General features: G+C 41.0%; 1 protein-coding gene across 9 annotated transcripts in view; it reads right to left on the bottom strand.

Moving 5' to 3' along the window:
• The window catches only part of AFF3 (AF4/FMR2 family member 3), a 561,464-nt gene that overhangs the window by 434,275 nt on the left and 100,695 nt on the right, over positions 1-26,494 (bottom strand). Inside the window, exon 1 of one of the 9 annotated variants that reach the window (XM_039533272.1) lies at positions 10,076-10,094. The exons of the other annotated variants lie outside the window; for them this stretch is intronic. The gene's annotated coding sequence lies outside the window, so the exon portion shown is untranslated. Of the gene's footprint in view, positions 1-10,075; positions 10,095-26,494 lie in introns of those variants that run through there. 9 annotated transcript variants of the gene reach the window in all.

Here is a 26,494-nt window from a genome sequence, read left to right as displayed (position 1 = left end):
AGTCTCCTGCTTAAAGTTAAGCATGTACTTGTGCTTTGTTGTATACCTTCCTTGCTTTTCCCTCGTCCTTAGAAAAGAGTGTGGCATTACTGCCCTGTCCAGAACAAGGAATGGCAGTCCCGAAGTCATTCTAAAATTTGAGTCTCCCACCTGGAAATCCATCACACCGCTAGGTAATATACTGCATTGCCCAAGCCATTCTTTTTTAATTACTCCTCACACACAGTAGTAATATTTTAAACCAGTTTCCACGACATGCAGCTGTAGAATTTGGGGGAAAAGGCACTTGTGGTTCATTTAGGACTCTATTATACCAGACTATTCCATCAAGTTATCCTTTTGATTATTTGAAGCTATCTAAAGCAGTGTTTCTCAAACCGGGGTCACCGCTTGTGTAGAGAAAGCCCCTGGTGGGCCGGTCTGGTTTGTTTACCTGCCCTGTCCGCAGGTCCGACCGATCACGGCTCCCACTGGCCACAATTCGCCGCTGCAGGCCAATGGGAGCTGCTGGCCGCGATCGGCCGGACCTGCGGATGGGGCAGGTAAACAAACCAGCCCGGCCCGCCATGGACTTTCCCTACACAAGCGGTGACCCCAGTTTGAGAAACACTTATCTAAAGTAATACTCTCTATAATATTTTGGAGGCGGAGGGGTGCTCAATACTAGTGCACTGTGTTATGTTATGGAAAGCGTGAGTTAGCAGTGACCTTTGCATTAAAGTACTTCTCCCTGGGTTAGAGAGGGTTGTACAAATATCAGAGAACCAAAGCCCTTCAGTCTCCAACCTCAGTGCTAACTTGTGTCATACGTGGTGCACCTCCCACTTGACCCAGTTCAGCTGTAGGTGTGCACTACTGTAAGGATCTAAGGGTGCAAGTCTAGAACACAGGGCTGGGCGGGAAGAAGGGGTTGGATCGCTGACACTCCCTCATTGCCAGCAAGAGAGATGGATGAAGCAGCATCTTGCTAAACCTGGATGGTCAGGAACCAGAGGAAGTCCTGTCAGAGCACCCAAGGCCTGCAGACAGCTGATTGATTCACACTCGCTATTTAAGCCAGGAAGTAAGCCACTTGGGGTATCTGAGCATCTGTGAAGACTTCCTGATGCTGCTACTGCTGCCGTCACATTGGATCCTTCTCTTGCCTGCCTCCTGCAATCCTTATCCAACCCTGTTCCTGATTCCTGACCTGCTTCTTATTGTTTATCCCTATCTTGCTTCTGCTCCATGCCTGGTCTTAGCCTCTCTCCAATTCCTGCCCTTTCACCTGGCTCCTGACCATAGACTCCAACTTCTGACTAACTCAGGCTCAACCCTTGGCTTTCGCATTTGGTATCTAACACTGGCTCTGATCCTCAGCTTCAATTCCTGGTCCTGACTCTGGCTCTACCCCTGGTTCTGGTATTTGGCAGTTGAGTCCAGCCCTGACCCCCGTTCCTGTTCCACTGCTCTGACTACTAGGTCTGACGGCCTACAACCTGGTTCCTAACTACCGATTATACATATTTTAATGCATATAAACTATATGCACTATGAATTATACTATATATTGTGCATGTATGTTAGCATATCCCATACCCTCACTAATTTTCCAAAGGGATCCCTTCCTTGCCACACACATACACAAAAGGCTGCCCACTCTGCATGACCAAGAAGTGATTGGGAGTTTAGGGCCATGGAGGGGACCAGGGAGATATTTTTAATAGTGGGGCTGGGGTGGGCAGGAGATTCCAGCATCTTTGCATCAAGCCATCAGTGACACACTACTGGTAACTCAGTTTCTCAAGCATGTTCAGAGGAAAGGTCCCTCCTCTCTCTTCCCTTTCCCACCTCACCATAAGATGGCAGGGGCACTAGCATCAGGGGAATCCTTCAAACGTGGACCTTTACTCCCCCCCGCCCACACACACACACAAGCCTCTTCTTCCAAAATTACCACATATCCCTTCTAAAGCCCTCAGTTTCCCCCAAAGCCTTCCTCCAAGCTCTCTTCACTCTGCCTGCCACCCATATCCTCGCCTCCCATTTTCCCCCAGAGTTCAGCCTCCTCTCAATTCCTTCTTCTGTCCAGACTGTGTCTCAAGCTTCCTATTGTCTCTGTGACCAGGATTGCTGATGAGTTGGAGGCAGTCTGAGCAATGTCAGAAAATGGAAGCAGGTGATGGATCTAAGCAGCTCCATCAACTAATCTAGGTGTAGCTCAGTAAAGTAAAGTAATCTCCTTTGTTCAAGATAATTTAATGTGTTCAATTTTTTAAAGTTCAGAGTGTCCTGATCCTGAGGTGTTATATATGTGAGCACACGTGTGGCAGAGAGAGAGAGAGAAGCCAAAAAATGTCTCCACTTCAAAGTAGTAAATATTTTACCAAAACAAAATTACACAGAAAATTCAGTTGTCTTCTGAAGAGTTAGTATGTCCAATTTGGAGTGCAAATCTAAACACATCCTTAGCTATTCAGATGCTACCGACACCATAATACACACACTCCCACAATCCAATGGAATATTGTACTTTTGACTCTTGATTCATTCAGAAAAAAGACACAAAAACCACAATAAAATAGGCATGTGTCCACATTAGATACATATGAAAGCACCTCTTTTACCATAAAATCTCAACTAGCATGACAGATTAGACAAGCACCACATTCTCAAATAATCAATAATGCAGTAATTCCTCAGAATCAAAGGTAAACCAAGCAAAAATGACAACCAGAAGGACAAGACATCTCACAAAAACTTATCAGAGAACCAGTTTTGAATCTAAAGGCAAGGCTGCCAATTGCCTGAGGAGTCTGCCAAGAAGCCAGATGCCATCGCTAGAAGGATATTATCCAGAGTTCTGCATTTGTGTCTCCTGAGTACCTTAGAAAAAGGATAAAGAATGCATGCTGGCATGAACTCTACTGAATCCTAGCAACAAATTGCTGAAATTCTACCCATGCCCTAAATATTTATTTAAATGTTAAATTAAAACCATTGCAAAAATTAAATGCCAAGATGTGTAAATAAAAGGTACAATACTTAAAACAATGAACTGGGAGTAGGATTGCAGTGTGGTAGTACTGCACAGCACGATGGGGATATGAGTCTGGATCATGAGGTCAGTCCCAAACTCCCACGTTCAGCTGAACCTGGGAAAAACCACTCAGTTGCTGGGGGCTTGTGTTGCATCTATAGTAACACTTCCCTCTAGTCAAAGCATGGGGCAAGATTGACAAACTGCTACCAGCACTCTTTCTCTCTAGTCAAGGAGATCATGATGTTGGGCCTTTCAGGGTGAATAAAAGGAGGAAAATGGAAGAAGCCCAGAGCAGTGTTTCCCAATCAGTGAGCCATGGCACGCTGGTATGCCGTCAGGCCCAAACAGGTGCGCCGCAGAATTTTTTTGAAAAGTACATGTGAGAACAAAGGAGGGAAGCTGCCTTCTGATTGGCTGTCTGTCTCACTATCCCGGCCTCCTCCAGGGGTGGAGCAACCAATCAGAGCTCAATCCCCCTTTCTTCCTCCCTCCTTCCTGTCTGAGCAAGGGGTCTGCTCCTCTGCCTCTCCCCTTCCATCCTGCAGCCAGAGGCGGGGGGAAGAACCCCTGGCGCCTGAGGTGTGCCACAGCAGAGAAAAGGTTGGGAACCACTGACCTAGAGGATGAACCAAAAACAATACATGCAAATATAATGTTTTAATCAATTTAAAATACATAGGCCCCAATCCAGAAAAGAACACTCCGATTGAAGTCAATGGATTAGGGTTAAGGTTAAACCCGTGCTTAAGTGTCTTCGGGGTTCAAGTCCTATATTGTATACGCAAAGAACATTTTTTGCAAACAGAGCCGTTTGTCTATTTTGCCATTGCTTGGCATTGGTCAAAGACATTCATATAAACTTATGTTGACTAGCACAGGTCAATACACACACACACACACACACTAGAGAGAGAGAGAGAGAGAGAGAGATACACACACACACACTCTATTGGAGAAAAGGGAAGGCAGTTATTCTAAATTCTTCCATAAGACACAACATGAAAATAAACATTTTAAAGTAAACTATGAATTGTAGATTACCAAAAAAAACCTAACAGTTTTTTTAATACTAGCCTAGTAAACTTTATTATGCATGACAGTGAATGAAGATTAAGGCCTAATGCTGCAAACACTCAGTGCACAAATTCCCACTGAAGTTTGTGGGAGTTCTGAGCACAGAGGGCTTGCAGGATTGGGGCCAAGGTTGTCAAGTGTTGATGTGTCACATCATTAAGCACATCTGCTCTGTTCTCACTGTTTTAGTTCCTATGGATTCATTGTGATTAGACTTTCATTTTTTAAATACCAGGCTGCCCAAAAAAGGGATGAGGTGATGAATAATCCCCAAGAGAAGGAAAACCCCTTTTTAATCTGGTTTAAGTCACGTTTATAATGTGCATACACCACTTTGGATTTACCATAAAGCTCCTCAATTAGTTCATAGACAAGTTAACCTTCTATCTCCCAGCAAATATAATTCATGCACATTTTATACAACACAGCATTCTGCTGGCTATTATCCACCATTTACAAGTGTTATTTGTCTATAAAAATGACACTAAAAAGTTGAAAAATGATTCTGCTCTGCCTGCTTCTGGATGTGTTTTAACAAATGGTAACAATGCAAAATGCTCTAAGTCATGTAAGAAGCAATTAGTCAAAAAAGCCATAAATATATTTTAAAAAAGGATATAAATGATTGCTTGCCAGATAGTAAAAGCTCTAAGGGTGCTACACACCAAAGGACTGATCCTACAGACACTTACACACTTGACTAATTTTACTCATATGGGTAATCCTGTTAAGATCAATGGCAGTACTCACATGAGTAAAGTTACTCACATGGGTGTTTTCCCTTAAACAGGAGTAAACATAAAACAGTACACTTGATTATTTATTGTTAATAAAGTTAATCAAATACAGTGCTTCTTACTCATGGATGCATTAAATAGAAACTTGAACATGACATGCATATTTATGTAACAGAGATTGAAAGATCATTATCTGTAAGGAACAAAATCCAGCAAAGAAAAGGATGCATAAAATGTGGCTGTTATCTTCTTACAACATAAACTGTTTTGCTTAAAACACAAATATTTATTTTAATTAATTCAATTAACCTAAATAATATTTTCCACAACTGACATCTATAACTAATGCATGAATTTCATTATTTCACATGAAGATACAGAGCGAGATCCTTAGTTGGTGCAGATCAGTGTAGTTCCATTTAATTAAACAGGGCTACAATGATTTACACCAGCTGAAAATCTAGCTGATTCCATAGCTCTTAAAATAAGCCAACTAGGTGTCTTTTTTACACTTCTTACTGAAACACAGTGAATGCAAACTATCAGAAACCTAGAAGAATAGCAAATAAAATTCCATATTATATATCACTTGATTTACAAATAGCCCCAACACATCCTGCTTCCATTTTTCAGTTAAGACAGCTATACAATAGATTAGAGTTCAGACTTATAGTACTGGCAATCACAGAGATAGAAGAAAACACCGAAATGATTAAATAATTTGAAACAAGATTTTATCAAAATCTTCATATCATTGGCTTTCAACACCTCCCCTGCAGTATCTCTCTGTACATTTAGGAACTATAATATATTTTTAAGGACCGCACCACATTAGTTATCCAATTTTCAAACCGTTAATTATAATTTGCAAACAAATCTGTTGCTGGGCTTGACTGAGGGCTGCTAAATATGTAACAAAATATAGCTCACCATTAAGAAAATAAGGAGAGGGAGTATGCTTCAGCCATGAAAACTTCCTCAGGCTTTGAATAAAATAATCTGACCTTCTTTTCAAACCTACTGCATTGTTCAACAATCTGAAGAAGAGCAAAAACGTCACCTCTAATCTTATGTTCAAGTTCTAAGGTGTATTTTATTAACTCATTTTTATTGCTCAGTTTAAATATACTAATTTGGTATATAGTAGACTTACAGCTTCTAGATAGCTATTATTCTTTAATGTGTTTGTAATGGTCTATAATATTATGGCACTGGCAGACTCATCTATTTCTTCATTTATAATGACTCATGATGATAGGAGCTAAGTAGGGCATAACAACACAATGGTTAATACCAATCAAATACTAAAAACTATCTCTGTCCATCTTCTTTAAAAACTGTTCAAAAGTGGACATATTAGAATCTCTTATAAATAGCACCTACTCAAGACATTCAATTTGGGTGTGTTCTCCCCACTGAGAGACACCTACCCCCTTGTGCAACTAATGGAATCTACACAACCACCACCCTACCGAATGCTCAGCCTCTCTGTATCCTCCCATAGAAACACACTTCTGCTACAGGAACACTCTGAGACATCTATTCCTGGGTGCTTCCAGCCTGCCAAAGGCCACCCCACAAAACATGCACCCTTTCATGCAGGTTTCCCCCATGTCATATCTGCCTCACCCACGCTAATTGTTTTCCTCTTTATGATAAACTCGACCCTTCAATATAAGACCCAGGAAATGTCTGCCTTCACTGTGTATTCAGACATAACACAGGAAGTACAGAATAAAGAGGAAAAGTGTGAAGAAGGTAGCATAACAGATTATAGATGGGGAGGGGACACAGTACTTGGGAGATGAACTATGTAGCATCAGCTGAAACTTAAAGTTGCCTTTCCTTGTCAAAAGGCAGTAGCAGTTCTGCTGCTTCTTGCCTGGGACATACCTGGTACATTGGAAGTGGGTGGGGGGCAAGGTTGAAAACTCTGAGGACCAGGGATGAACTGATCCCATTGCTTGGATTACCCACACTAAATATTTGCTCAAAAAACATACAAAAAATCACACATGGAGACCCTTATGCCTGGTGCAAAAGAAAAAGTTACCCAGGAGAAACTTTGTGCACACGGGAGTCTGACTTTTTCAGAAATGTTTTAAGTTATGTTTTTGTGAATTCCTTCAACTTGCTCATTTGGGACATGATCCTGCTCCCATTCCTGTCAATGAAAAAAACGCTCACTGACTTGAATGGTGCAAGATCAAGCTGTTGAGCTGCAACCTCCCTCTTCCCTGAACCTGTTGCTTCATTTTTGACTTGGCTATCTTGTAGGCCTAATTTGGATGTGTGAACCAAAAATCCAGAGAGTCCATTTTTGGGGAGGGAGAAAGTAATGGATTATAAGACACAGTTATAAAGTGCCTGAAATGGAAGTTTGCATGCTTTCACATTCCTGCTGGTGGACAAAAAGGACATCCTAGCTGCACTTCTGTGAATCAGACAGCAGACATACACAGCAACAACAAACAAGTGTCCAATCCCCATGTATGCATGTTTGACTCTTGCAGTTCTATTTATTCTTTTGCCACTAATCAAAAATACAATAAAATAAGCCTTTTAATTTGAATCGGGTACATGTTCTTGACAGCTAAATAAATGTCATCCAGGAGATAAAATCCTGACTTCCACGGGATACTTTTTAATTAAATTCAGTTCCATGCAAAAAGTTTAAAACATCACATTTTATGACACTTAGGAAAAGACTAATATAAAACTACAGAAATCTGGAGATCTTTCTACTACTATATAAATACCTCTTTCTCCATTCTGAGGCAAATGTAAAGGCCACAAGAAGATCCATATTCCCACTCACCCGGTTTCAATATACTTCACAGAATTCAATGTGAAAGAATCATTGTGTTCTTCCAGAAGTGTCCTTATTAAGTCTAGGTAATTAATTCTACACATTTAGTCATAGAATCCTCCTTTTATAATCCTTAATTACAAACCTGTGTCTCTGGAAATTAAAATAATGTGCCTATAAATATTTTCACACAAAAGGAAAGGAAGATTATTTGAGTGATTTTTATGAGAAAGGAAGGAAAGAAGACTCCCAGATTTCTGTATTCTTAATTACAAGTGATTAGACTATTTCTATTTGGGTGGTTTTACACAATAAATTTTAAAAAGAATGGTTTCTTAAGTACATCTAAAGGTTAAACCTCAAGCAGCTAATCTGTATGTAAGAACAAGTAACTGTCAAATGCTTAACCTTTTACAGATTAAAACTGTCTGCTTAACAGATGTGAAATCATCATTGTTGTAATTGTTATAAGTAGATATCTGAGCATTTTGTGGAAATATATAATTTTTTTAGCAGCAATTTTATGCCCCAGGTCACTTGCATGTCCCTGGCTGTGCTAAAGCCATTGCCTTACATGAAAAGTTATATTCCAAGACTTTATAACTGCTGCACTGATTTTCAGCACCCAAGTTATTGGTTGTACAGGCAGTTTTAAATTATTAGAAAATGACCTTTTGTGACTAGAATGTTTTATTGTTCAGTTGCTATAAGTGGTTACCACAAGTGAGTTTACAGAATAGTATGGCCAGTGTAAGAGAGAAAAATGTTTTTACTTCTTATACCCTCCAAATGCAAAAATATTGTCCTTTGTAGACATTCAATAGAAATATTATCACTTAAAGTACAACTAAAATGCTACTGTTTTACTTCTGGCAATGAAAATTGTTAAGCCTCTAAGACACAATTGTGTCTACTATGATAAGCAGACAAAGAAAATAGCACTTTGGTGTATTTTACTTTCTTGTATTTAAAGAGAGACAAACCAGTTTGAAACACTTCAGGTACTCCTAAGCAGGTGCATACTCGGTGTCCTACAAGTAGACCAGGCATTTGCCCACTGAATCACAACAAAGTAGATGGGTTAGTTTATGAATCCAATATGTTCTAATTAAAATGTATATGGCTCACCAGTACAGGTTTGGGGGTATAAGGTGACAGGAAAAAGGCAATGGAGAAAATGCAGTAAATGACTTAGCCTTTGTAGAACTGTTGAAATTGCTTTAGGTACCTAAGAATTGCCATAAAAGATCGATTTTCCATTGTTCTTTTCTCTTTTTATTTGTTATTAATATCCATATCAGAGGTCCAAGTCAGTCTCTTGTGCTAGGTCCTGTACAAAGACAGAGGTATACACAGCCACTACCTTGCACCTAACCTGTCTGCCTGTTCCAAAGTGCCTCACTCATTTCAAAAGATTTTTTTCCTGCAGATGTTAGTTTCAGGCTGCTTATCAGATACACAACCTGTACTTTATTCCCCATCTACCCTCTGGGTTTGGTTTCCCACAAGTAATGGACATTTTTAATCCAGTCTAGTTCTGTAAATATTTTTCTACTTATTTTTTCTATTTTTCTACTTAAATGATTTATACTTTAAAAAAGAATACAGAGTACTGACAATTGATAGTACAGAGAGAATATGAGTACTTCTATTAAACAAATGAAGACTAAAAAACTTGAGGTTTTAACTACCGGGTAAAAGCTCTGACAACACCAGTGCGCACACACACCCAAAAAACCCTGCAAATGACTCCTAGTGCCCTGACTGCACTAAAAAAAATTGTATATGTTTGTGCATCACCATCATCTGTAAGAGGAAAAGAGGTCATTTCCAGGACATGATGAAGCAGTATGCACTGACCCACACTCAACACTGATGCAGTTTCTGTATAAGTTTATTCCTGAGCTGAACATGAGCAGAGAATGCCAGCTGTGCCATAATGTAAAGTGGATTGTCATGTGGATTTATCCATACTGTGTCCATTAAGTCACCCTTGGGAATGAGCACTATTTAGAAAACTCTGAAAGATCTTTTTTATATAGAAAGACAAAGGGGAAAGAGGGATTGTAGTGATTCTAAGAGACCTGAGAAAAATGAGATGCTAGTAATACACTAAGAGGCATCTGAAATATATACATTATTTTAAAATATATCGCTGCATATCCTGTTAATTACAGGGTTAATATTATGAAAGCTGACAACTCCCTATAGACAATGGGAATATTGACCCATTCCATTTTATGTTAGAAATTTCTCTGTTCCAGTGCAGAATTACCTCTTTAGCCTCTTTCAGTCCAGTAAATTCTAATTAAAATATGACCAGGAGTGACAACCTTAGGAAAGAGGTAACCTTTCTCTCTATCATGTCATTTTAGCCTCAATCTTGAATTGGTACAACACTCTTGTAAGCTATTAGCTCAGTTCCTCTCCTACCTCCAGTGCAGATGAAACAGTGTGTCCAATCAATTTACAATCCTAAAGTACAAAGGAAATGATCAGCAAAACTACATAAAATCAAATTGTGAATAAGACCATTTTAAATAATAATCCTCTAGAATGTTTTCACTAAATACCATCTTAGCTTCATAGATGACTGTTTTTCAAAATCTAGCCTTACAGCTATGTGCTAGTCAAATATTTCATACATAATAGTATATCTAGATTCATAGGAAAATGATAGATCCTCTTTAATACAATGAAATGCAATTTAGAGCCAAGTCAATAAGACACTAACCTCTTATTCTCAAATGAGGTCCAAGTTATACATCATAGGTTAGAAGTTAAAAATGAAAAGAATGGTTCTTGCTGCCCATAATTCAAATGCTGTTGTCAAACAGTTTCTGTTCATGGAAATTATATTGGTTTTATTTGGTTGGAGAAAGCAACGCAGGTATAAGTAGTTCAGGCAGATAGTTTTTTTTAGTTATACAGTACAAAGCCAAATGTTCCAGAGCAGCATAAGGACCTGATTTTACCACTTTATTCATGATAAATAGGACCCTGCTCCACAAGCAGGATGAGATCTGGAGGGGACAAATATTTTTCAGTTTGCCAAGGCCATTTTCAGGGCTGGCTCCAGGGTTTTTGCTGCCCCAAGCAGGAAAGAAAAAAAAAAGTCATGATCAGCTCTACCGCCGCCGCTTCAGTTTTCGGCGGCAATTCGGCGGGCTGGTCCTTCTCTCTGAAAGGGAGGGAGGGACCCGCCGCCAAATTGCCACCAAAAAGCCGGGCATGCTGCCCCTCTCCCTTGGGGCACCTGCTTGCTGGGCTGGTGCCTGGAGCCAGCCCTGGCCATTTTGCACCTAAAGCAACCAGGACTGCCACTGAAGAATTTCTCCTGCACAAGTGAGTGCTCCACCAGTATAAAGCTGGAGAAGACAACTCTGCTGCCATGTAACCCCTGCCCCCCAGTCCTAGCTTAACTCAATGTCAGACCTTACAGCCCTGCAGGATCCTGGGTCCCTGGATCCGAGTCCTGGCTTAGTGCAATTGCAGTATAGAGGCAAGGGGGGTTAGGCTTGAGCCCAGGCTTAAGCTCGGGTTTAGATTGCAGTATAGACATACCCATAGTGTACTGGGACTTTCAGAAAGTCTTTGACAAGGTCCCGCACCAAAGGCTCTTAAGCAAAGTAAGCAGTCATGGGATAAGAGGGAAGGTCCTCTCATGGATCAATAACTAGTTAAAAGATAGGAAACAAAGGGTAGGAATAAATGGTCAGTTTTTATATTGAAAAGAGGTAGGATCCCTCAATGATCTATACTGGAGACTTGTGCTGTTGAACATATTCATGGATGATCTGGGAAAGGGGGTAAACAGTTGAGGTGGCAAAATTTGCAGATGATACAAAATTACTCAAAACAGTTAAGGCCAAAGCTGACTGTGAAGAGATACACAGAAGTCTCACTAAACTGGGTGACTTGGAAACATAATAGCAGATGAAATTCATTCGGTGTTGGTAAGTGCAAAGTAATGTATAGCGGAAAAAATAATCCCAACTATACATACAAAATGATGGATTCTAAATTAGCTGTTACCACTCAAGAAAGAAATCTTGGAGCCCTCATGAATAGTTTGCTGTAAACATCTGCAAAATGCGCAGTGGCAAATCAAAAGAGCTAACAATGTTAGGAACCATTAGGAAAGGGATAGATAATCAGACAGAAAATATCATGTTACCAGTGGCGGATTAACAAATTTGCTGCCCGTAGGCCCAAAAAAATTGCCCCCCCCCTCACGCCAGCTCACCTCTGCTCCCCCGCGGCAAGCCTGGGAGGGAGGTGGGAGAAAGGGAGTTGTGGCGCGCACGGGGGATGGCGGAGGTGGAGGTGATGGTGAGCTGGGGCAGGAAGCGGTTCCCTGCCCCCCCAGGTTACTCCCCGTGCCCCAACTCACCTCTGCTCTGCCTGCTCCGATCGTGCCGCTACTCGCTTCTCCCTCCCTCCCAGCGCTTTCGCGCAGCAAGCCTGGGAGGAAGGAGGGAAGAGCGGCACGCCTGGGGGAGGAGGCGGGCCGGGGATTTGGGGGAGGGGTAGAGTGGGGGGGCATGAGGAAATTTGCCGCCCTAGGCCTAGGCCTAGGCCTTGTTGGCCTAGGCAATAATACGCTGCTGAATGCTACTATATAAATCCATGATACCCACACACCTTGAATACTGTGTGCATCTCAAAAAGGATATATTAGAATTGGAAAAGGTACAGAGAAAGGCAACAAAATTATTAGGAGTGTGGAACAGATTCCATATGAGGAGAGATTAAAAAGGGCTGTTCATCTTAGAAAACAGACCATTAAGGAGATATGACATGACAGAGTTCTATAAAATTATGAATGATATGGAGAATGTGAACAGGGAATTGTTATTTACCCTTTCACATAATACAAGAACCAAGGATCAGGAAATGAAATTAACAGACAGCTGGTTTTAAACAAATTTAGGGAAGTACTTCTTTTCACCGTCAACACATGAAACTTGTTGTCAGGGGATGTTGTGAAGGTCAGAAATATAAATAGGTTCAAAAAAGAATTAGATAAATTCATGGAGAACAAGTCTATTAAATGGCTATTAGCCAAGATGGTCAGGGATGCCACCCCATGCTCTGCGTATACCTAAGCCTCTAACTGCCACTGACCAGCTTTGGATGGGATGACAGGATGGATCACTCGATCCATCTGTTTTATTCATTCCCTCTGAAGGATCTGGCATTAGCCACCCTCAGAAGAGGGAGGCATAGCTCAGTGGTTTGAGCATTAGCCTGCTAAAACTAGGGTTGTGAGCTCAATCCTTGAGGGGGTCACTTAGGAATCTAGGCCAAAAATCAGTACTTGATCCTGCTAGTGAAGGCAGGGGGCTGGACTCAATGACCTTTCAAGGTCCGTTCCAGCTCTAGGAGATTGGTATATCTCCAATTATCATAAGACAGGATACTATATGGGCCATTGGTCTGACCCTGTATGGCCATTCTTTCCCAAAAAATTCCTCAGTTCCTAGGCATCTAAGCTTCTGCTTTTGGAGGCTCCTAAATTCCTGCTGGTGGACATGTGCAAAGCCACCTAAGTCCTGATACTGCCAAGCTGTTCAGAACCAAGCTCACATCTAAGCCCTCAAAATAGGTGTTCTCCACCTATCTCACCTGCCAGGCGTGATCTGGGGTAAGGTTCTCAGAGGAGTCACAACACACACAAAAGACAATAATGATGGTGTCCATTATGCCAAATAGCCCAGGGGTTAGGGCAATCACCTGGCATGTGGGAGACCCAGATCCTCACTCTGCCTAATTATACAGCTGATAAAGTCTTGGTAGCAGTCTCAGTATCCAACCTGGGTATCAATTCAGTCTACGAATGAACACTTTTTGTGGATTATTGTGTGATATATTTTGGCCTTCAGGAGCTGTTTGCTCTTTTCTTTATATCTGTGGCCAAAGTATTTCCAAGATTCTTAAGTGTTCCCTTAATTTGTACTCCTGCTGTGCAATAACATTGGCTGAGTATTACCGCACCTGAATCAATTTTTTTCTTTTCAGTGCTCCCTCCCTTTCAATAACCACACTATTAAGATAACAGAGTTTAGGTTTAGATGGACGGCTCTACCTTGTTGTAAAAAGTCCTTTGTGACTGGTAGTCTGATGACATTTCTATCAAGCTCAGAAGGCACAGTCTCCCAGATCAATATTGTGCTATCCTTTTCCCTTCTAAACTTGTCAGATGCCCTGGCCAGCAAGAAAAGGAGTGGAAGTGCATACAAGAGGTTCTGAGATTATCTCTGCTTTAGAGTATCCACTTCATTTTATTCTCTAATACTAGACCTTCAAAGCAAAGAGGTCAACATGCTTTTGCTGCTTCCCTCATTGCCTGTTAAGCTAGCGCATGTCTCATGATTTAAGCTCTCCCTCATTGTCATATGACTTCTGTCTATAGTTATATTCAAAGAGTTTCTAACATACCCTGCCATTATCAAGAGCAAGATGGTTACTATCCACTTGAGTAAAAATATTGATACTGCTGACTTTTTGCTGGCAAGACCATAAATCATAAGTTAAGAAAAGTTTCATGTATACTCTCCAAAAGGTTGAGTTTACATGTGCTGAAACCCATATCACAGCATAATCTGACTTTGTTCCTTTTGTGTGACCATTTAGAGATTAATTTTTGTAAGTTCATCATATACAGTGTGTCCTGTAAGAGCACTTCAGTGCATGACAATATCGTGCCATAGACTTATTAATGATCTTCTCAGAGCTTCCTTCCTAATTTATATTTCTGTTATGAGCTGCTGCAACTTCCAAAATCTTTCTTATCAGAAGAGCTCTCCCTTATTTGGAATCTATAAGGATTTTTAGATGTGTAATCGATTAATGTGGTATTCATTAATTTTTCCATAGTTATCACAAACCCACAAAAGTTCTCCATCATCATACTCATAACTGTGATTAGTCTGTTGGCAGTTTCCTGTATCAGACTGAAGGCAGTTTATTTGATAAGAATATCTTCCAGAGAAAGACAGACATGAATTCCCTCCAACTTGAACGTTGCTATTACTATAACCAATATCCTGGTAAAAACTCTAGGCATTGCTTATAGACTTAAAGGCAGTGAAAAACATGGTAAAATAATCACAGAGATTTCCTTATTATGAAGTGTGACTATAACTCCATGAGATCTAGTAATATTTTAAAACACTTTCTGGTTTATTGAAGGCAGTAAGAATGCTAGCAACTTCATTCTTGAATATGCTCCTTTTAAAACATATTGTGATATATATAGTCCTTGTTTCATTTCAATTCATCCCATATCAGGATGATAAAGAAGGCTGCTTTCCCAAAGAAAATAAAAATAAAAAGGGAAATGTTTATCTTATTAAAAATCATACTCCTATTCTTGCAATTTTGAGACCCTTTTCACCTTTCATTCAAAGAAAGGTGGAGGGCAGGAAAAAGGAGCCTGTTCCAGTCTAGAGTCTGAAAACTGCTGTCAGCTTCCTCAATAGGGACTTGATCCTGTTCTCATTCAAGTTGATGGAAAAGCTCCCATCAATTTCAGTAGTGTAGATCAAGCCCTAGATGAGAGGAAGCACAAGGAGGTCTTGCTTTGCACTTGTTAAATTTCCCTTTGTACTGCTTTTACTTTTTTCCCCACTTCTTTATTCTTAATAGAGGGATGCATTGACAAGGAATAACAGCCCCTTTCCTTGATGTACAATATTTTGTGCAACTAACAAATTTTTTTAAAACACAAAAAAAATTGACTTGAGTAGGACTCTGGATCCTATACACCATAATGAAATTATTTACTCTTATGAATTCACTATTGATATTCTGAGAGGCAAAATACCTTCCCTACTTTCCCACTGCTCTGAAAACCTAACTAAAAACTTTAGGTAACACATCCCTAACTTAGCTGTGGCTAGAAATAGTCACTTATGTACACTGAACTGGAGTACTTACAAGGTTGACAGCTGCTTCATTGTATTTAAATTACATTTTCTTTTCTGTGTACAGCTAGCATTTCACTGACCTAGAAATAGGTTGCCCTCCATCCCGCTAAGGTTCACTGCCCACTTTACAGTGTCTCTTGCATGGAAGGACTTTGGATAAAATTTTCAAGAACGTCTAAGTGACAAAGAGTAAGTCTTCACTGTGGCATTGTCTCAACTTGCCTACACTTGAGTTACTCCACTAATGTTATCCTAGCTCAAGAGAAAGTGAACACACTGCAAAATAAAACTTGAGTTGCTGTGTCCACACTGGCACTGCACTCACTTGATATTGGTGCTAATACTTCTGGGGGCACATCCCATGGTTCTCAGCACTGCAGTAAACTGAACTGCTCTATGAATTCTTTACCGGTATATTTTGGAAGTACTTGTGTGTCCTTTCTGGGCTCACGAGGGAAGCTGGGGGAAGGCATTGGAGGACTAGCAGCACTCAAGAGCAGTTATGTTAGCAACTGACAAGTTGTGCTCACTTCCTATACCCCCTCTCGGGCCGGCCAAATTTAATTAAAAGCACTACCACACTCCTGAGTGCCCAAATCATTTCTGAAAATCAGACTTCAGACTCAGAAAATCACTCGTGTGATCGCCACTGAGGTCTGAGCACTTAGCCTAGTTCGGATGTGAGCAGCCATGCTACAAAGCTATACCAAAGTGTGTCCACTCAACTGCAGCCTACACTGCTGTGGTACTCACCCGTGTGTGTTACTAGGACTATTGGGGCAATATTCTTTGGTTCTTAGCACTACAGTAACCTGAGCCACCCTATTGTTCTGTCTCAATGAACTGTGGGAGAACTTCTTGACACATGGGGATTTGTGGGAAGGCACGACAGGACTCCCAGTACTCGAGTGGTTTAGCCAGCATCTTCACTGCAAAGTGGGTGGGTTACTAGTACTTGAGCTTTTAGCATACAACCCAGGATGGGTCAGCTAGCTCATGTGTAAACCACCTCACTCAGGTGACAGGAGTGTGTGTGTGGATGGAACTGGGTTAGAGGCAACACCCAAATAAGAGCACAAGTTAATCTGCTTAACCCCATGTTTCTTAATGGGATTATATGAAGGGGTTACCTATGATAGCAGGGGACTGGATTAGACTCTGGAAATTCTTTCCAGTCTGATGTTCTTAACTCTGCAGTGAAGACAAGCATAGACATTTTTGAAAATGTTATCCTTCACCTCACCTTGAGACAGTATATCTTGGTCAACTATCTACTCTCCATCTCTCAGTATTTGGTGGATGAAACAGGTGCTTCACTGCTTCAGTTCACAAAGAGAAGGTTTGCCTAACAGCACTCATGGCCAGGGCCAACGAGAGTGGGGGGGAAGCCGGTACAAGTTAGTGGGGCCCGGCTTCCCTGGCTTCGTCAGCCCTGTTTAGCCGATCCGCCCTTGCTGGGGGGCCCGAAAAAAATTTTTCACCAGGGCTCGAACCCACTCTTGGACGCCCTGCTCATGGCTATCATCTGGCCTGACTTCAATTTCTTCTCTCCAACTATCCTGAGAGGGACTTTCTATTCTTGGAAAATTCATTTCTAAATTAAGGAACTGTGATATTTTGATAAGGATAATCTTAAGAGAACAACGGCTCACTACTTGGTATTTCATTTATTTATATTGTAAGCTCTTTGGGACAGGGGACATCTCTTTGTTATATGCATATACAACACCTACCACAATGGGGTACTGACCCTTGATTGAGGCTGCTAGGCGCTACTGCAACACAAATAATACTAATAATTTCTCAGTTATTTTTCTTTAACCTTTTAATAGAAAAATGGAAGTGAACCTCACTGAGAAAGAACTCCTGGAATTTTTGGTGAGGAATGATCCTGTAAGTTGTTAGAGAAGTCCTTCCATGCAAGAGACACCACATAGTGGAAACTGGTTTCTTTTTGTTCTTGTTGTGAAAGAAGTGTTCTTTGAAAGTCCAGAAATACTACTCTAAAATTTCTTCATAATAAAAATTGAAATACTGCCTTGCTTGTTCACGTAAGTTATTTCATAGTGTGTTGTTATCTGTATTACAATAGCACCTAGAGACCCCGACCAAGATCAGGATTCCATTTTGCTAGACAGGCACTGTTCAAACACATAGTAAAAGCCTGCCCCGAAAGAGCTTACAAACAGACATGACAGACAACGAATGGGAGGGAAGACAGACAATAAGGTGAAGTAAGTTGCTCAAGGTCACAGAGGAGATCAGTGGCTAAGCTGGGAACAGAACTCAACTATCTTCATTATCAAGCCAGTGCCCTGTCCCCTAGACCACACTGCCTCAAACCTTCTGCCTTCTGTTCCTAAACAGAATTACAGACAGGGCCACAGCCACAGGTACAAACTGACATTACTACAGCAATAGCTATATACACCAGCTGAGGATGTGGCCCATAGTTTAATAGATGTATGTCATTTAATCAACCAATAAGTAAGAGAAAATATCATCATACTTGTTTCATTCACTTCCTCTTCTAAATGGCTTCTCATTATTACAGTTTACTTTGCTTTCTCCATTTTAAACAAGTCTCATCTTCCACGGAATTTCTCATTTCCAAAGCCCCATTCCTCCCTTTTCAGTACCATCCTTGTCGCATTATGCTTTCTTCTGCAAGAAAAAAGCTGGCAGATACTCACAGCAGTTCAGCTGCCACCCTTTCCTCCATATATACAGTACTATGCATCTAAAGATCCAAGCATTACAAACGTTGGGTGAAATTCTGGCTCCACTGAAGCCAACAGAAATTTTGTCATTGACTTCAGTGGGGTCAGTATTTCACCCCTTGAGTATCTTCCTAAGAGCTGTCTTTATGCCAGTACAATTTAATATCATTTAGCCCTCAGATTTCATTGTAACTTTTCATCCAGCTATTTCTGTCTCCTGCCTTTCTTCAACACACAATCATTTTTTATTCTGATTTTTTTTGCCCACTGGTCACCTTGCTCTGCATATTAGTATATTGCAGAACTCACTTTCCTAGTTACTTTGACAAACTACACATCTTGCAGCCATTACACATCTTGTTCCACTTATGTCTCCAAATGAAAAATATTCTAAAAATCTGACAGCTACAGATGACTTTCAAGTGAGGGGTTCATAGATTATAAATTCTAAGCCAAAAGGGACCACTGTGATCATCTAGTCTGACCTTCTGTGTAACACAGGCCATAGAACTTCCCCAAAATAAAGCCTAGAGCAGATCTTTTAGAAAAACATCCAAGTTTTACTTAAAAATTGTCAGTGATGGAGAATCCAACACAACCCTTGGTAAATTGTTCCAATGGCTAATTACTCTCACTTAAAAATGTATGCCTTATTTCAAGTTTGAATTTTTTTAGCTTCATCTTCTAGCCATTGGATCATGTTATACCTTTCTCTGCTAGATTAAAGAGCCCATTATTAAATATTTGGTCCCCATGTAGATACTTGTAGACACTTGTAGACTGTAATCAAGTCGCCCCTTAACTTTGTCTTTGTTGAGCTAAATAGATTGAGCTCCTTGAGTCCATCACTATAAAGCATGTTTTCTAATCCTTTAATTATTCTTTTAGCTCTTCTCTGAATCCTTTCCAATTTATCAACATCCTACTTGAATTGTGGATACCAGAATCAGAGGGCTGGTCTACACTACGGGGGGAAATCGATCTAAGATATGCAACTTCAGCTACGTGACTAACGTAGCTGAAGTCGAAGTATCTTATATCGAATTACCTACCGTCCTCACGGCGCGGGATCGATGTCCGCGGCTCCCCATGTCGACTCCGCTACCGCCGTTCGGGTTGGTGGAGTTCCGGAGTCGAGAGGAGCGTGTTCGGGGATCAATATATCGCGTCTAGATGAGACGCGATATATCGATTCCCGAGAAATCAATTGCTACCCGCCGATACGGCGGGTAGTGAAGACGTACCCACACACAGTATTCCAGCAGCAACAGAACCAGTGCCAAATACAGAGGTAAAATAACCTCTCTACTCCTACTTGAGATTCCCCTGTTTATGCATCTCAGGATCACATTAGCTCTTTTGGCCAAAATATCTCATTCAGAGCTTATGGCCAGATTTTTTTTTATTTTTTTTGGAGGGGGGAATCTTTTTCAGAGTCACTGCTTCCCAAGATAGAGTTCCCCCTAGTATGGTCTACATTCTTTGTTCCCACATGTGTACATTTACATTTAGCCGTATTAAAACACACAGTTTGCTTGCACCCAGTTTACCAAGTGATCTAGATTACTCTATCAGTGACCTGACTACTTCATTATTTACAGGGGCGGCTCTAGCAATTTCGCCGCCCCAAGCACGGCTGCGGGACGTCCACCGGAGCCGCGGGACCAGCGGACCCTCCGCAGGCACGCCTGCAGAAGGTCCACCGGAGCTGCCTGCCGCCCTCCCGGCGACCAGCAGAGCGCCCCCTGCGGCATGCTGCCCCAAGCACGCGCTTGGCGTGCTGGGGCCTGGAGCCGGCCCTGATTATTTACCACTCCCCCAACTTTTGTGTTATCTGAAAACTTTGTCAGTGATGGTTTTATGTTTTCTTCCAGGTCATTGATAAAGATGGTAAATAACATAGGGCCAAGAACAGATCCTTGTGTGGTGTTTCTCAAACTGGGGTCACCACTGGTGCAGGGAAAGCCCCTGGTGGGTCAGGACAGTTTGTTTACCTGTCTCATCCACAGGTCCAGCCGATGGCAGCTCCCACTGGCTGCAGTTTGCTGCTGCAGGCCAATGGGGGCTGATGGAAGCAGTGGCCAGTAAGTACCTCAGCCCAGCAGCTCCCATTGGCCTGGAGCAGTGAACCGCGGCCAGTGGGAGCCACCATCGGCCAGACCGCCGGACGGGGCAGGTAAACGAACCTTGACTCCAATTAATACAGTTCTGAGCCAGGCTATGGCATTTGGACTCTGACTATGGTTCTGCCTCTCTGCCCTGGTTCCGATTCAATCTTGATCCTGGTCTATAGCATTTGGACTCCAATTCTGGTTCTGACCCTCGCTCTGACCACCAGGCCTGACTTCTGCTCAGACCACTAGGTTAGACTGCCTATGACCCTGCTATCCTGACACCTATTGATTTAAAAATGTCTAACATTAGTAGCTTCTGTTTAACATCCTCCAGAGATACTAGTGAAATGGAAAGAGTGTTATCACCATATGATGTGATGTGATATCTGTTTTTTCCCCAAATACAAAACAGATATGTATTGAGCACTTCTGTGTTTTCTTCATTATTGTTGATAATTCTTCCATTTTCATCTAGTAATGGACCAATACTATTGTCACGATTCTTTTTGTTCCTAATATAGTTTTAAAACTCCTTATTGTCCTTAATTGTGCTCGCCATGCATTTCTCCTTGGTTAAGGTCAGATTCAGAGTTGTGAGAGCCCCAGTGATGTTATTTTTGGGGTCACCTTTCCCTCAGTCTCTTCCCTCCAATCTCCCTCCCCTTTAAATTTCTGCCTCTCCCATCATTTTACCCTATCCCCAGTCCCCCTCACTCTACTTTCTCTCTCTTCATGATCAGGATAAGGAGGCAGACCTTCTCTTCCCATTACTCCCCTCACACAAAGGGATCTAAAAGAAGGTGAAGGCCTGGCAACTGTGGCTGAGGACAACATAGAGCACATGCTACTTAAAACAAGGCACAGCTACCAGAATGTTAATCAGTACACTCCAACAGTGCAGACCCCCCACTGACTCCTGTTAAATTCAGGACGATCTTACAAATTTAGGGTCCACTCAAAAATGCCCTCAATCTCTCAGACTGTCCATGCCCAGCAGGGTACCCTAAAATATTTCACTCTGCTTAATGGCTACAGGAGAGATTGATCACCATAGTCTTGGTATCTATCAAAAAAAAAAGTAAAAAAAAAAATTCCTTGATCCTCTTAAAGAAGCAAAAGTCTAACCATTGGTTATATTAAGGTGGTTGTTATTAATCTGAATACTGCATAGGGAGGAAAGAACAGAAGTACAATATAATGAGATCAATTAAGATTACAAAAGAAGTACGAGAAGCTGTTGTATCATGAATCATGATTTTATTGTTTAGCAGTCAACTTTTGATGCAACTCAGATTACAATGAATTGGCTAATTCATGGAGTCTTTATTCAGGCAAAACTCCCATTTACTTCAAAGACAGTTTTGCTTGAGTAAAGACTAAAGGCTGTACAGCAGCGGTGGGCAACTTGCAGCTAGTCAGGGTAATCCGCTGGCGGGCTGCAAGACAGTTTGTTCACATTGACCATTCACAGGCACGGCTGCCTGCAGCTTCCAGTGGCTGCGGTTCACCGTTCCTGGCAATTGGGAGCTGCGGGAAGCGGCATGGGCTGCAAGGACATGCTGGCCGCCATTTCTTGCAGCTCCCATTGGCCAGGAACGGCAAACCACGGCCACTAGGAGCTGCGGGAAGCCGTGCCTGTGAATGGTCAATGTAAACAAACTGTCTTGCGGCCCGCCAGCGGATTACCCTGATGGGCCACATGCAGCCCACAGGTTGCCCACCACTGCTGTATGGAATTTGGACCATTATTTGGAAATGTCCTCGTAAGCATAAAAGGTTTCTTTGTAATGTACAGGAGAACCTCAAAGTTACAAACCCCTTGGGAATGGAGGTTGTTCGTAACTCTGAAATGTTTGTAATGCTGAACAAAATGTTATGGTTGTTCTTTCAAAAGTTTACAACTGGACATTGATTTAATACAGCTTTGAAACTTTACTATACAGAAGAAAAATGCTGCTTTTAACTATCTTAATTTAAATTAAAAAAGCACAGAAACCGTTTCCTTATCTTGTCAAATCTTTTTTTTTTTAAACTTGTCCTTAATTTTTTTAGTAGTTTACATTTGACACAATACTGTATTGTACATTATTTGCCCTTTTTTTTTTTGGTCTGATTGCGTACTTGCGGTTCCAAATGAGATGTGTGGTTGACCAGTCAGTTCGTAACTCTGGTGTTTGTAACTCTGAGGTTCTATTGTATTACTTTCTTATAAAAGTACTTACTTATTTTTTAAAGTAAAATTAAAACATTATTTGATTTAATATAAAAGACTTAATTTCTTCCCCAACTGGTCTGTAAAAAGTTTATATATGAACCTTAACACTTGCTTAATAGGATTTCTACATATACCTCAATGGACCATTATGATCATATTTCCCTCTGCTCTATATTTTTTCTATTTGCTTTATCAAACTTTTCTGAGTACAGCATATTATATATTGATTTATAAGTAGAGATGATTTATCATAGCAAATTTTTTTTTTTTTTTTTTTTTAGAAACTACAGTGCCAGAAAGTGGGGAAAATATGCAATAGCTAAACCATGTTACATTTTAACAGATGTAAACAATATTCAATGAGCCAACTGACTAAATACTCTTGTGTTACTGTTTCCCTAGCTCTATAGTTCTATTAAAAATGATTAGTTATTATGCTGCATCAAACAGGTGCATTTAAATCATTCTTAAGACAATAGTTCAAAACTTGGATAATGTACTTATGCATTTTCTTCCCATAGAGATTCTTTGGTACAGTTTGATTCATTTAAGGTTTTTACTTTATTTCACTCTATGCTTTCTTTCACATATAGTGCCACTCCCCCACCAGTTCGACCTACTCTATCATTCCTATATATATTTTTACCCTGGTATTACTATGTCCCATTGATTATCATCATTCTACCAAGTTTCTGTGATGCCTATTATATCAATATCCTCATTTAATACCAAGCACTCAAGTTCACCCATCTTACTATTTAGATTTCTAGTATTTGTATACAAGCACTTATAAAATTTGTCACTTTTTAGAGGTCTACCATTACATAATGTAAATGAATAGGACTCTTTCATTTGACCTTCTTTTCAGTTCCTACATGTACTTTATCAATCTCCATGCTCTCTGCTTTACTAGGATCTAGAGAAACCCCATTCACAGATCCTCACTAATGGATATTTCTGCTGGAAGCGTGTGCTCCTCCAAACATGTCAGCTTTCCCCTAGCCCTTAGTTTAAAAACTCTCCTACAACCTTTTTAATTTTTACATACCAGCTATCTGATTCAGTTTTGGTTTATATCCTTCCTGTATAGGCTCCTCCTTTCCCAAAAGGTTCCCCAGTTCCTAATAAACCCAAAACCTTCCTCCCTACACCATTGTCTCAGCCATACATTGAGACCCTGTAGCTCTGCCTATTTAACTGACCCTGTTTGTGGAACTGGAAGCATTTCAAAGAATGCTACCATGGAGGTCCTGGACTTCAATCTCTTACCTAGCAGCCTAACCTTTCCCTGTGTCATTGGGAACTACATGTACCACAACAACGGGCTTCTCCTCACCACTGCACATAAGCCTGTCTCGATGTCTCGCATGATCTGCAACCTTTTCACCCACCAGGTAATTTACCATGTGGTTCGTCCAGTCATCACAAATCTCTATAGATAGAAATTCCATGCTTGAATAATAAGAATTTAGCAGTAGGAATATACTACCAACCACCTGAGCAGGATGGTGATGGTGATTGTGACATGCTCCGGGAGACTAGAGAAGCTATAAGAATAGAAAACTCAGTAATAATGGGGGATTTCAACTATCCCTATATTGACTGGGTCACCGCAGGATGGGATGCAAAGATAAAGAAACCATTAATGACTGCTTCATAGAGCACCTAGTCCTGGAATCCACAAGGGGAGAGGCAATTCTTTATTCAGTTCTAAGTGGAGCACAGGATCTGGACCAAGAAGTGAATATAGCTGAGCAGCTCAGTAATAGCAACCAGTGCCGTAACAAGGGCGAAGCGAGTGAGGCACTTGCCTTGGGCATGGAAAGCGGAGGGGCGCAGCTCTACCGCGATCAGTGGCGGTTCGGCATCAGCTCTACCACCGCCGCTTCTTCGGCGGCGGGTCCCTGAGTCCCTATCAGAGGGAAGGACTTGCCGCCAAAGAATGAATGAGGCGGCGGCGGGTCCTTCTCTCCGACAGGGACTCAGGAACCCGCCGCCGAATTGCCGCCGAAGAGCCTGGAGCCAGCCCTTGCCTCGGGCACAAAAATTCCTTCTAACGGCTCTGATAGCGACCATAATATCATTAAATTTAACATCGGGGGCAGGGAAGGAAGAATACCAAAGAAGTCCACCACAGTAGCATTTAACTTCAGAAAGGGGAACTACACAAAAATGAGGAAGCAAGTTGAATGGAAATTAAAAGGTACAGCACCAAAAGTGAATTGCCTGCAAGCTGCAAGGAAACTTTTTAAAACCATCAAAATAGAGGCTCAAATTAAATGTATACCCCAAAATTAAAAAAAAAAGAAGTAGTAAGAGGACAAAAAAGTGCCATCATTGCTAAACAACAAAGTAAAAGAAGTGGTTAGAGACAAAAAGGCATCCTTTAAAAATCTGAAGTCAAACCCTATTGAGGAAAACAGAGAGGAGCATAAACTGTGGCAAGTCAAGTGTAAAAGTATAATATGGCAAGCCAAAAAAGAATTTGAAGAGCCACTATCAAAAGACTCAAGCTAGCAGTAAAAACTTTTTATGTACATCAGAAGCAGGAAACCTGTCAAACAATCAATGGGGCCACTGAACGATCAAGGTGCTAAAGGAAGATAAGGCCATTGAGGAGAAGCTAAATTAATTCTTTGCATTGGCCTTCATTGCAGAGGATGTGAGGGATTTTCCCACATTTTAGTCATTCTTTCTAACTGGAAAATCTGAGGAACTGTCCCAGATTAAGTTGTCAGTAGAGGTGGTTTTGGAACAAATTGATAAATTAAACAGTAATAAGTCACCAAGACCAGATGGTATTCACCCAAGAGTTTGAAGGATCTCAAATGTGAAATTGCAGAACTACTAACTGTGTCGCGTAACCTATAATTTAAATAAGCTTCTGTACTGGATGACTGGAGGACAGCTAATGTGACACCATTTTTTTTTTAAAGGCTCCAGAGGCAATCCTGGCCATTACAAGCCAGTAAACCTAACTTCAGTACCAGGCAAATTGGTTTAAACTGTAATAAAGAACAGAATTATCAGACTCATAGATGAAGGCAATTTGTTGGGGGAAGACTCAGCATGGCTTTTGTAAAGGGAAATCATGCCTCACCAATCAATTAGCATTCTTTGACGGAGGTCATATAGATGAGGGTGATCCAGTGGATATAGTGCACTTAGATTTTCAGAAAGCCTCTGACAAGATCCCTCGCCAAAGGCTCTTAAGCAAAGTAAGCTGTCCTGGGATAAGAGGGAAGGTCCTCTCATGGATCAGTATCCGGATAAAAGACAGGAATCAAATGGCAGGAATAAATGGTCAGTTTTCAGAACGGAGAGAGGTAAATAGTGGTGTCCCCCAGGGATCTGTACTGTGACCAGTGCTGTTCAACACATTCACAATTGATCTGGAAAAAGGGATAAACAGCGAAATGGCAAAATTTGCAGACGATTCAAAATTACTCAGGATAATTAAGTCCAAAGCAGACTGCGAGGAGTTACAAAGGGATCTTACAAGACTGGGTGAATAGGAATGAGTTAATTGCTTGAGTTAACTGTGATTAATCAACAGCCCTAATAAAAAAAGGCCGATTAGGAAAGGGATAGATAATAAGACAGTACATATCATAATGCCACTATATAAATCCATGGTACGCCCACACTTCGAATACTGTGTGCAGTTATGGTTGCCCCATCTCAAAAGATATATTAGAATTGGAAAAGGTACAGAGAAGGACAACAGAAATCATTAGGGATATGGAACAGCATTCATAAGAGGAGAGATTAAAAAGACAGGGACTTTTCAGCTTGAAAAAGACATGACTAAAGGAGAATATTAGAGGTCTATAAAATCATGACTGGTGTGGAGAAAGGAAATAAGGAAGTGT

The sequence above is a fragment of the Mauremys reevesii genome, linkage group 1, assembly GCF_016161935.1.
Source record: "Mauremys reevesii isolate NIE-2019 linkage group 1, ASM1616193v1, whole genome shotgun sequence".
In the NCBI taxonomy this organism is placed as follows: Eukaryota; Metazoa; Chordata; order Testudines; family Geoemydidae; genus Mauremys; species Mauremys reevesii.
The sequence above is the reverse complement of the archived record's forward strand: the minus strand, read 5'-3'. Positions and strand labels throughout refer to the sequence as shown.